The sequence below is a fragment of the Eubalaena glacialis genome, chromosome 4 (genome assembly GCF_028564815.1).
Source record: "Eubalaena glacialis isolate mEubGla1 chromosome 4, mEubGla1.1.hap2.+ XY, whole genome shotgun sequence".
Taxonomy (NCBI): domain Eukaryota; kingdom Metazoa; phylum Chordata; class Mammalia; order Artiodactyla; family Balaenidae; genus Eubalaena; species Eubalaena glacialis.
The window spans coordinates 20828603-20842170 of NC_083719.1; the positions used below are offsets into that span (position 1 = coordinate 20828603).

At 35.8% G+C, this 13568-nt stretch overlaps 1 pseudogene; it reads right to left on the bottom strand.

The window, feature by feature from the left end:
• Nucleotides 1-1690: 1690 nt before the first annotated feature.
• The window catches only part of LOC133090487 (protein lin-28 homolog A-like), a 37886-nt pseudogene continuing 26008 nt past the window's right edge, over nucleotides 1691-13568 (bottom strand).

The window sequence follows — 13568 nt, forward strand, 5'->3', positions numbered from 1 at the left end:
CTACTTGTGAAGTCCTACAAAGCCCAGACAAATACAATAACTAGAGGGGGGCAGCAATTGGGGGAGACAAGAACCCAGGATCAGACACACATCACCCAATGTGTTCTATTGCATTTGCCCCGTTACAACACATTGAGGTAGGTTTGCAGTGAGCTCACAGCATGTAAACGAAACCCCCTTTTCTCCTTTAGCTAATCCATGACACTAATCACTGCTGCAGCAGGGCAGGACACTGGCTCTGGGAACCACAAAGAAGCCATGGCTGATGGTCTCTCTGCAAGCCAAGGAGGAAAAGCCCAGAACTGTTACAAGTTAAGGATCTTGTCCTTGCTTCATATATCCATCCCTGGGCAGCTCAAGATGGGTACAGAGGCATCGTTCTTAAAACCTATCCTTACCAAGTCACATTTTTTACAAAAACACACACATACACCCTGTTGTGCATGGTAGGCCTAGCCCAATCCAGTGAAGGATGCATCTGGTATGTAAAGCAAGTCCTGTGCCCTGGGATTAGAGGTCTGGAAAAGGAATCCTTTATCACATGTACAGATGACCTTTGCCTAATCTAGGCTGCCCCTCTCTGCACCTTTTACCTGGCCCAGCCTCTCCTAACCTCTCTGCACCACCTTTTCCTGATTAGACCAATTTCCAATCTTTCAGTAGAAGGAGACCAAGTCATGGGGCAACCCAGTTAGAATCTAGTCTCCCATGAAACATGGAAGATGGTGGGGTTTCAAGAGAACATTGTGGCAGAAAAGCCAGCTCTAATTGGCAAAAATGAGGTAGTTCAATAGGCTATACGCTCCAAATAGTTGTTCTCTCTGGTGATATAGAAACAAAAAGTATTCCTGCTGTGCAGACCCGGAGCTGCTGCCGACTTATCCCTGAGATTGCTCATGTACCTGAGAACACAGTGCAGGAATGAGGGCCTTAGATTAAAATACACAAAAATACAAAGCCAGAACACTTATATTACAGAAAAAAAGTTAAAGTGCACAAGATATGTCATTCGCACACAGCTAGTGCAGTTGGCATCCTGGAGAAAGTGGGACCCAAGGTACAGTCATCCAAGGGAGCAAATAAATAAAATTGTATTGGCCCAGAATGGGGTGGGAATGAGCTTAGAAGCAGCAGGTCTACAGTTGTTCCCATAACCACCCATTTTGCCTATCATTACAACCCACTGCTTGGGACAGTTCTCAGCACTTTATCCCAAGAGGGGGTTATGAGGAGACAAGATGTGGAAAACCCTGCCTTACGCCTGAGATATTCCCTCCCACAGAATGTAATGGCTTGTGGGTTGGGCCCATCAATCTGGTCTCATGCTTAATCTTTTCACTCTGGCTGGGAAATATTCTTCCAAATCCTTCTTTAAGAGTAAAACAACTTCCCTATCCAGGTCACTTTCAAAAGCTGAAGATTCTGTGGGTGGAGACTCAGATAAAGCATGTAGGTAGGGTTACCCCCCCAGAGCCCTCATGTGCATTTGGATAGAGCATGACTGGAGTTCCTTTGCCTCACCCCTCCCCTCACCAGGAGGGAAGTGGGGGATGTTGTGGACCCCGGCCTGAGATATATGACAGTGCCAGCTGTCCCCTACCTACGCTGTCCCCATATCTCCACTCTGCCGATTGATGCCTGCTCCTCAAAACTTCCTGATCACAAAAGGATAGCCCCCATCCACTGTGGCTCAACTCTGTGCCTCTGGGAGCATGGCAGGGCTATGGATCTCTTCTTCCTCCTCCCGAAAGTAGGCTGGCTTTCCCTGTGAGCTGGGAGCCTGCTGGACCTTCAGTGGCCATGAGGCCACCAAATGGTTGATGCTCTAGCAGAAGTGGCACTTCCTGGGATGGGGTGGCTGTCTGCATCCCTTGGCATGATGGTCTAGATCTCCACAGTTGTAGCACCTGTCTCCCTTTGATCTGCTTTTCTGTATGCTCTTCCCTTTGGGCCGCCTCTCGCTCCCAATACAGAATACACCACCAGGGCCGGTGATTCGGAGAGATTCCAGGCCCTTGTCAGACCTCTTAAAGGTGAACTCCACGGCCTCACCCTCCTTTAGGCTCCGGAAGCCCTCCATGCGCAGCTAACTCTGGTGCACAAAGACATCCACGGGCCGGGGTGGGGGGGGCGGGGGCGGAGGCGGGGTGTTGAGCGTGACCCCAGCACAGGAGGTCGTGGACCGGAAGCCGAACCCCACGCGCACAGTCAGCCACTTAGAGGCGCGGGCACCGTGCGGCAGCTACGGCTCCTCCGGCGCCGCCTCAGGTGCGTTGGCGCGGCCAACCCGCAAACTGCTGGTTTGACACAGAGCCCGTGGTCTTCGGCTGAGCCCGCGGCCCTGGGGCCCCTGGTCGGGCGGCCGAGGGCCCCAGAGAAGTTGGGAGGCAAAGGGGTGGCTCGGAGAAGAGGTTGCTACATCTTCCCCAGCACAATAGAGGTGGGAGGGCCCCCCCATGTAATTACTTCTGATATAGACAATTGATTCATTTTTCCAGTCTTTCAAATCTGTGAATAAAGTATCTTTAGAGAACGTTGCTGCTTGCTAATTACTTTGTACTATATATTCTGAGTTACTACAGTGTACTTCTGCATATATAGCTTTATTATAGGTTTCCTATCCTCCCTCTGCCCCATTCCTACTAGATCATTTCTCCTTAGCTTGTTATAGATATTCTGTGCATGTAGGTCTTGTGTGTATGCATCGCATAACTCTGTCTTTTTATGTATACAGCAGGGGGGGTTGGTGATGGTAGTAGACAGTTTCATGATGGAAAAAATAATCCTGCAGTCTTTGGGTTCAGACCTTACTGTAGTTTATTTTACTGGTAATGAGGCATCAGAATTTCAAAGAGTCAGGGAAAGTAGAGGACGTTAATGGTCAGCACAATACAGGTATTCTACAATACAAAGAACATAGCAAAAGTCGCAGAAGTTGTGTAGCACAAAAACAAGAAATGAATTAGAGAATGATGGGCTGAAGTTGAGGAAGATAACTCCGCTTCGGGAGGCAGAGCTGTCGCATGGTCTGGGGATCTGAGGCAGAGATGTGGCAGACGCAGGACAAAGCCAACAGTGTCACAGAACCCCGGGCCAAAGCTTCAGTATGCAAATGAGCCACAGACCCTTTACAAAAGGAGCTGTCCTTTCAGGAAACCGGACAGTTCTAGGATGGGCCTCACAGAGCTCAGAAGTCATAAAATTACATTCAACCTAGAAAAAATGTGGATGTCCATCAACAGGGCAAAATCTGACTAAATTACAGTGAACGGATGACTATACAGCCATATATAATAATTTGTTCCACATATGTTAGGATATATGGAGAATTATGCAGCCATAAATAGCGGTTTTTATCCATATCTGTGGACACAAATAAATGTCTAAGATATTTTTTCCCAGTGGCACAAAGAAACAAGTTGGAAGGGTAATACTTTATACATATAATTATATATTTGTAAAAAAATATATATATATGTCTGTGAAGAGTGAAGGAGAGAGAAGAAGAGAGAGAAGGAGGCAGGAAAATAAATCTCAGGCCCTGAAAGTGGATTTTCTTGGTGGGAAAGTAAGAGGAGGCTGGCAAATTATCATATTTGAAGTGTATGGAGACTGTTATTCAATTCCAAATTCATGTTTATATTTTTATAATTTAATAAAGATTATGTGAAAATATAAACAATCAAGTATCTTCCTGATTTTATTATTTGCTTTTAGCTTTATTCATGGTCTTTGTGACATAGAATCTTTCAATTTCTCTGCAGTAAATCTGTCAAGCTTCATTCTTTCCTTGGATTTTATGTTTTAATATGTCTTCAAATTATTTCAATATTAGTGTTTTAAAACTGAATTTGTTTTGGCATAAATTGAGGGACATGCCTCAATGTTTGATGCCTTAATATTTGACTCTAAACAATTGTATCAAATCTGTATACTTGCATTCAAGTGGCATTATAACAAATATCTTTTCATAATAATCAAACTCATTCAAACTTAAACCATACATTTCTCACTGATCATATTTTTCAAATATATGCTATTTTAGTCCATTCAGGTTTCTATAATAAACCGCCATAGACTGTGTGACTTAAAGAACATTTATTTCATATAGTTCTGGAGGTTGAGAAGGGCAAGAATAAGGCACCTGCTGACTTGATGTCTGGTGAGGGCCCCCTTCCTGGTTCGTAGACAACTGTTTTCTTGCTGTGTCCTCATATGGCAGAAAGGACATAAAGTCATTAATTCCATTCATGAGGATTCTACCCTCAAGACAATCGTTTCCCAAAGGCTCCACCTCCTAACATCATCACATTAGAGATTAGAATTTCAACAGAAAATTTTTGAGGGGATACAACATTCAGTCCATAACACATGTCATAGATTTAAAAGTTCTAAAAATTATTTAAATAACCATTGAATTAAAAAATGCATACTGATTCTAGGAAGAGTATCAGAAATAATTTTATATTTAATTTATATATTCTTTTAAAACATTAGTCATGTTAAGTAAATTATATGGGGTGTTTGTCTGTGTATGGTGTGTATGTGCATAGGATGTGTACGTGTGTGTGTTTGTATGTACTTATATTAAAGAAAGTTAAGAACTAAGGTAGAAAATTTAACTGATTTTTCTGGCTAAGGGTACATTCCCAGTGCTGATGATTTCTCACTTGGAGGATTATTAATGAATCTGAAAGAGTTACCAAATTGAATCTATAATGATCTTTTATAATCTTCAGTTTTAATTCTCTTCATGGAGTTGTAATTTATATTTTATTATGCATTAAAATTAATAATAGTACATTTTAGACATTTGTTACACTTGGGTTAATATAATTATGTACTCTCTCTAACAAATGCTACCCATCATATTTCTTCAACTACCATCACCCTATGAAAAATTAACTGGTGTTTTGAAAAAATAAATATGTATCTTTTTACATAGACTAAAGTTTAATTTTAAGTTACAAAACCATGCATAGTGTTCTTTCCTTGTGTCGAAAATATAATCAATATTGTTAGTTCTTATTCAGATGAATTAGTTCTTCATAAGCTTTGATGGGTATATCACCTAGTAGATTAATGTAACTTCAGCCCATTACACATAATGGTGGTCAAATTAATTCACTAAAACTCTGACCACATTCTGGATAGTAAACCAAGGAAAGATTAATCAGTTTAGTACTGTGCATCACATTACACTTAGAAGTGAATCATATGAGTGTAAATTATGCAAATTATTCCTATGTCTTCAAAATAGTAGCAAGTATATTGTGCAGTTTAACCATTGTAAATTCTATAATTATTAAAGTGTTTCATTACTCACCAATTCTGTTATAAATATATCAAAATGGTTATAGTAAATTGTGAAATCATGTACTTTATAACTAAAGAAAGTATACTTTGATGCATTCATAAATGAAAGCAGTTTAATTGCAACTGTAATAAATAAAGTTATTGCAAATCTGTTTGGTCACATAATCCAGTAAAATAGGTTAGGAATATAATTATTTTGATAAATTTTAGGCTATTCAAAATATCATTAGGGAAGATATTATGAAATGAATCAAAAAATAAAACCATAAGACATTTTAAATTGTGTCAGACCATATCTCTATTTATGCCTTTGATTCAAAACCAAAGTATTGACAGTTTCCACTATTTCTGATTAGTTAATTTTACTTCAGAAATATATAAATGTGACAGCCTGGAACAATGGAAAGAAAAGAAGAACAGAGTCAAGGCCCTGTGCTCTCAGACCAAATTTGTCTCTTATTTTTTGTAAAACATTGAGCAAGTTATTTAATCAAGTGAAATATCTTTCTTAGAGTGTAAACAGAAATAGATGGACAAACTTCAAAATCTGAATAAATTGCAGAACAGTAGGGAAATGGATGAAAAACATGATTTCCCTAAAACTCTCAACAAATATCCATCAGAGAGTCAAAATGTTTTAATACTATTAACATAAGAAAAACAAACTTTGATTTCCACATTGCCTATTGATTATTCAGTATCAAATTGTATTTTGAACATATGCTGTGTTTGTGTGACACTTGAGTTTCATTATCATCTTCTCAGTCATCCACCCACCCATCCAATCATGTATTCATTCATCCACTTGTAACAGGACTGTATCCTGAAATGTTCATGTTTATGTTACTCTTTTTGAACATTCATATAAATGCCGTTCTACCAACGTTGCCTCTAGGTGTATTATGGTTGACTTACTGAGAACGCAGAGGTAAAAGCTTTAAATACTAATAACTTGAGTGTCGAAAAATAGACTCTTGAAAATCAAAAATAAAATGTCATGTGATTAAAAAAATGACACATATTCTTTCTGAAAGAAAATAATGTCATCAGCTAATCCTTCAGCCCCACTGGAGATAAGATGATGAATTTGTGGACTGGGAGTTGTGAAGAGAAAGACATGAATCATGACATTAGTTTGGGCCAAGGAGCTGCAAGCAATAGGGTTTCACATGGTGATAAGGAATGAAGATTAGAGACAAAGATAGGATGCTGACCAAGATCCAACCAGCCTCAGAGAGCCCAATGGAGTTGCAGTCACATATGCATACCACTAACTAACATTGGGTAAACACCTCCTGTTTCCCTTGCTGATATTTTTGAGCTATTCTTCTCTTTGGTGTGGGGAAGACCTTCTCCCAAGAGTTGGTGTCATGTTAATTAAGGATCATGCAAACAAACTACACCTACTGCTGAGACTTGGCTAAGGCAAGCAAAACAAAACCACTTTTTTTTTTTTAAAATACATTTGCCCTTTCCTACTTCTTTTCAATCACTCAGGAAATGTAACATTTCAGTACAGCAGTGTTTTTAATCAAGGAAGATTCTACTGAAGGGGAAAGGAAAAATCACAACATTTCTCTATCAATGAAACACATTCCTGTTGCTCTTTCAGTAAAAATATTTTCATCAACTTAATGTCCAAACCCTACAGGAACAGGGCACACAGTCATAAAAAAAAGAATCTTTAGCTCATGGATATTATTGCCTGGTTAGTGGAGTCAAATATTAAACTTTAAAAATATGCAATTACTCAAAATTACAAATTCTGGGAAATGTTATGAAGGATGCGTATAAGGTGATATCAGATAAATAGGGGGTAGATCAAAAGAAACTGGCTTGGGGGCAGTACTAGAATATTGTGATTTGAGGAATGATCAGAGAGTTGGGAAGTTTTGACTTCAGGATTCTCCCATGGATTCTAGCCCAAAGGTGGGGCTATGAAATCTAGGTTTTCTAAAAAGCACCAAATTACAGTGGGGTGGCAATCCATATGAGCAAAGTGAAAATAAATAATTATAAAGATGGAGTGGGACCTCAAACAAGAAGTAGTAATAAAAAATAAAAGTCAGTGGAGATAAAAAAGGTTTGGAGTTTTTTTGGAAAAAATGAGTAGTTGGTTTAGAATTGATGCCAGTATTAAGCAGGGTGCTCCAGAGAACAAATATGATATATCTATATATGTGTCTATATCTATATCTATATCTGTCGATCTATGTCTAGATCTATGCACACATATATACACATATATGTATTTATATGTGTATGTATTAAGAGTTTTTTTTTCTTTTTTAAGGATTGGCTCATGTGATTGTTAGGGCTGGTAAGTACAAAATTCATAAATCAGGCCAGCAATCTCAAAACTCAGGCAGGGATTGATGTTGGAGTCCTGAGTCTAAAATTAGGTAGGTTGGCAGGCTGGAAACTTGGCAGGAGCTGACATTATAGTCATGAGTAAGAATTTCTTCGGGAAAACTCGGTTTTTGCTCTTAAGGTTTTCATATGGTTGGGTGAGGCTCACTCACATTATCAAAGGTAATCTACTTTGCTTAAAGTCAACTTGTAGATGTAGATGTTAATCCCATCTGCAAAATGCCTTCACAGCAACACTTAGTGTTTAATTAAATCACTGGGTGCTATAGCTTAGTCAAGCTGGCACATAAAATTAACCATCATATAGCATAAACGGTAAGAAGAGGAAGGTGTGGTACGTAGTGCTTATCAAATTCAAAACAAATAGATTTTTTATTTTTCACATTTCTCCATCTCAAGTATCTAGTTCTAGTTCTATAATTTATGTTTATATTCCCTTCAGTTATTTCCTGAAAATGCCTTTACTCCAGTCATAATGTTTTATTTTCTTTAGTCTTAGAAAACTTTCTAATTTTGTCTTATTATTTCTTAATATCTGACTGACTTTATTTCTCCTTTTCACCATAAAATTATCAAACTTTTCACAATACTTAGAAATTCTATGTACTGTATTTTTCAATATTATAGTTAAATGTTTCAGTCATCTAATTTGAATCACTCTAAATATTGATTTAATATATTAGAGGCACATTTTCCAGTACATTATTAGTTATATAAAGTAATGTAAAAATAAAACATATGGTCCTATTTTATTCAAATTAAAAGTCATAAGAAACCATAAACACATTAAATAAACTTAGAAACAGCTTGTATCAAGAGTAATAAATAAAAACTGGATCTTTAATACACACAAATTATATAATATTAATTACAGGTCTTCAGACTAGATATTTTTATTTACCAAATGAGTTTAGGTTAAAGGTATTTTCTTCAAAGGAACAAGAAAAGAGCCTAATTAGTTATTTCACTTAGAACTAGTACAAATGTAAAAATTTGGATTTCCTAAATATCATTTTATTGTATTATCTATTAATAAATTTGCATACTGTATTATAAAGCTTACTTATTCAGTATCACATTAACATTGGTTATTGATATGTATATATATATATATATATACATATATACATATAAACAAAGCACAGGCCATGATCTTATCTGCATGCTTCTAGGTATGTTTCCAGTGTCACTATTCCTAACAATTGCTGCCCCCAAATTCACTTTCATATATGACTTCATAATATGATGCCCAAAACAAAGTTAAATGCCAAAAGAGTAATGTTAAAATAGTAATAAATTTTGAACACATTGAATTTAACTGAAACAAGGGAAAGAGTCATGATTTACACCTCACCATTCAGTCTTCTAACCAAAAAGAATAAAATTATACTAACCAAAAATTTAAGTGGCCATCTTTTTGCAATGTAAGTTGATTTTCAATCACTCAGATGCTATTTCTTCCCTGAAAGTTATTGAATAATAGTAAACAATGAATAGTGACTGAAATCATTTTAAATTAACCTATTCAGAAATGGCAATTTCCAAGGAAAAGAATGCAAAGCAGAGGTAGGGGATGGTGAGATTTATAGAAATATTAATCAAATTAAGAGGTAGCAGCACAAAGAGGAAGATTCCTAGGAGCAGGGTATCAAAGGATTACATTTTCTCATGTATTTTATCAACTCAGAGAATTAGAAAATGAAGCAGTAGTATAGTGATTTTAGTAGTATCTTAATAGTGCATGTCTGGACAATGCTAAAAAGTACAAACTTAATTGGCTGCATCTAAACCTGCCCAACAATTATAGTTTAATAAAGGATCCCACTGTAATACTAGAAGTTAAATCTAAGTCAAGTTCAGGCTTCACATGCTGTCCTTTGGGAAATACAACACTATGGCTAATCTCACTTTATCTGAAAATTAATTGTATGATACATATCACCAGGGAACTTCTGAAAAGATATTCAAACATAAAGGAATGGGTTATTTTAGAAAAGAAAATATCATAATTTGAGATAAAAGAGAATCTTGAACATGATGATTAAATCAACCTATTAAGCAGTAACATACTTAATGGTAAATCACTAGCAGCAGTTTACTGAAAAATTGAAAATAAGAAGGGAATGCCCACCACAGTTATTTAATGATGTCCTGCAAGAAGAGGAAGAACAATGGAAAAGATTGATAGATTTTGGCTAGTTGCTCTAATTAACAGAGGATATGACTTTCTACTTGGAAAGATTACAGGAAGCTAACATATCATTAGAACATATACAATAAGAGTTGGACACACTACTCTGATACAACATAAAATTATAGAAGTCAGTAACTCTCATATATATCAACGATAATAGGATAGAAATTATGTGTGTTTAGAACAAGATAGAAACTAAAATAGAATGACTATTCCATTTCACCAAATAACCCAAATGACACGTTATTTCCTCAAAGTTTCCTAGAAGTTAATTCTATTATAAATATTCAATACTGATCAAAATATAATACACAATATGATTGAATACTTGTCTAAATCAATACTATAAATGATTCTGAATAAGATTTCTATTTAAATATACTCTATCACCATAAGCCTGTTTTTCAATTACATAAAGTTACTCCAAAATTTCAATACAAACACAAAAGAAATAGTAGATGTCAAACATATTTGAAAAAATGCGGGCTAGTTTTACTATCTTATGTTTAAATACATTATTTCTTTATAAAAGGTAAAGCAATGGTGTACTAGAACAAAAAATATACCTATTAGATCAATGAAAATAATAGAAAACCTAGTTGTAGGGCATTTTGTTGAATACAAATGTAAGAGAATATCCACATACTCAGACATTCATACACACACAAACCTACACAAACACAAACACACACACACACACCCCTAGAGTATAACAGTACTTTAAAATGGAGGTTATTCTTGTATGTTCTATAAATAATAAATAATATAATATTATTGTAATGGTAAGGGAATTCATAAAACAGTGTGATTCTTTGAGTATACCAAGTCTTCAGATAATTTTAATATTCTTTACACTCTATTTTTCAATTTTTCTACAATGAATGGAACACACAATTTACACTCTAATTTCAGAAAAGAAACAATAAATACTTAAAGTAATGTGAAAAGTGAATTGAAAACTTAGAAGAAAATAATCATACTTGAAATATTCAAAGTGTAATTTTATTATCAGTAAAAATATAAAACCGAAGTCTCGGTGATTTTGTACCTGAGTTAGAAAATATGTTATGCTTGCAGACTTCCTTGGTATGAAAGAGTTCAACATATTTATCTTTTTCTTTACTTATGTTCAATTCACACATATACATATCATAGAAGGGAAAAGGAAGCTGGCAAAGTGAACCATTTCCTAGAAATTAAAATAAATATAAATGTTCTGGGAATGGAAATCTTTCCATAAATTAGTGGTTCACAATTCTGATGCAGAATTCTTTCAGAGAGACCTGAGGTCAAATGTATTTCTAAAATAACACTAAAACATTATTTTTTGTTTTCACCGATATTCTCTCATAATTGTAGAGTGGAGCTATCTAAATGCTACATGACTTTGATGGGGTAATTGCTCTCATGACTAATGGATGTGAATGGAATTGTGTACAGTATATTCTTATGTTTCCTAGAATATTCTGAAATAGACAGTGCATAGATAGATGATACATAGGTAGAAATATATATATATATATATTTTTCAGAGTTCATATCATACTCTTACTATGTACAATTATAACTAGCATGATCTCTGTAATATTATTTTCCAATAATTCATCATTATTTGGAAACCCCCAATTTTTCTGCATTTATGCAGAAACACAAACAATACATAGTTTTCTTGCTTTGCAATATTTTTTAAAAATTGAGGCAACTTTTAGGTATCTGAAGCTTATTTTTTAGAATTTTAGTTAGAATATATTTTCTTGCAGTTAAGAATAGATGTTTGGCTTAGAAAGGGAGATTAGACGACTTGGTTTCTCAACTCACATTTGTAGCATCTATGTATAAAGTTGCTGAAGAAAGATAAAATCAGAGTCCTTGCTATTAAACATAGACATGATTTGTGCTTTAAAAGTCAAATATTGTTATACCTTTACAAAAGATACATGAAAATGTCCCTGAAGCATCTTACAATTTTTAACTTATATCTTGACCCTGAGTACACATCTTTCCAAATTGCTTTCTAATATAGCTATATTGAGGTATAAATGATGTACAAAAAACAGCACAAATTTAATGTCTACAATTTGATGAATTTGATTACATTCATACACCGTGTATGTGTGTATCACAAAGATTAAGGAAATAAACGTGCACATCACCTCCAAAATTTCCTCATGTTCTGTGTGTATGTTAAGAATACTTAACATGAAATCTACCCTCTTAACAAATTTTTAAGTGTTTGATCAAGCTACTCCACCATTTGTTAATTGCAGGCACTATGTTGTACCCCAGATGTCTAGAACTTATCCATCTGGTATAACTGTAACTTTATACCCACTGGACAATAAATCTTATTTTCCCTTCCCCATGCCTTGGCAACCATCATTTATTTTCTGCTCCTACAAGTTTGACAATTTTAGATAACTCATGTAAGTGGAATAATGCAGTATTTGTCCTTCTGTGACTGACTTAATTCATTTAGCATAATGCTTTACAGGTAGAGCCAGGATTTTTTTTTTTTTCGTTTTTAGGGCAGAATGATATTCTATTGTATGTGCATACCACATTTTCTTTATCCATTTGTCTGTTGATGAACATTTGGCTTGTTTTCATATCTTGTCTATCATGAATAATGCTACAATGAATGAAAGTCCTCTTTTTTGTTTAACGTCTCTATTGGAGTATAATTGCTTTACAATGGTGTGTTAGTTTCTGCTGTATAACAAAGTGAGTCAGCTATATGTATACATATATCCCCATATCTCCTCCATCTTGCGTCTCCCTCCCACAATCTTACCCCACCCTTGTAGGTGGACAAAAAGCACCGAGCTGATCGGCCTGTGCTATGTGGCTGCTTCTTCCCACTAGCTATCTATTTTACATTTGGCAGTGTATATATGTCCATGCCACTCTCTCAGTTCATCCCAGCTTACACTTCCCCCTCCCCGTGTCCTCAAGTCCATTCTCTACGTCTGCGTCTTTATTCCTATCCTGCTCCTAGGTTCTTCAGAACCTTTTTTTTTTTTTTTTGAGATTCCATATATACATGTTAGCATACAGTGTTTGTTTTTCTCTTTCTGACTTACTTCACTCTGCATGACAGTCTCTAGGTCCATCCACATCACTACAAATAACTCAATTTCGTTTCTTTTTATGGCTAAGTAATATTCCATTGTGTATATGTGTCACATCTTCTTTATCCATTCATCTGTCGATGGACACTTAGGTTGATTCTGTGTCCTGGCTATTGTAAATAGAGCTGCAATGAACAATGTGGTACATGACTGTTTTCGAATTATGGTTTTCTCAGGGTATATGCCCAGTAGTGGGATTGCTGGGTCGTATGGTAGTTCTATTTTTAGTTTTTTAAGGAACCTCCGTACTGTTCTCCATAGTGGCTGTATCAATTTACATTCCCACCAACAGTGCAAGAGGGTTCCATTTTCTCCACACCCTCTCCAGCATTTATTGTTTGTAGATTTTTTGATGATGTCCATCCTGACTGGTGTGAGGTGATACCTCATTGTAGTTTTGATTTACATTTCTCTAATGATTAATGATGTTGAGCATCCTTTCATGTGTTTGTTGGCAATCTGTATAACTTCTTTGGAGAAATGTCTATTTAGGCCTTCTGTCCATTTTTGGATTGGGTTGTTTGTTTTTTTGATATAGAGCTGCATGAGCTGCTTGTATA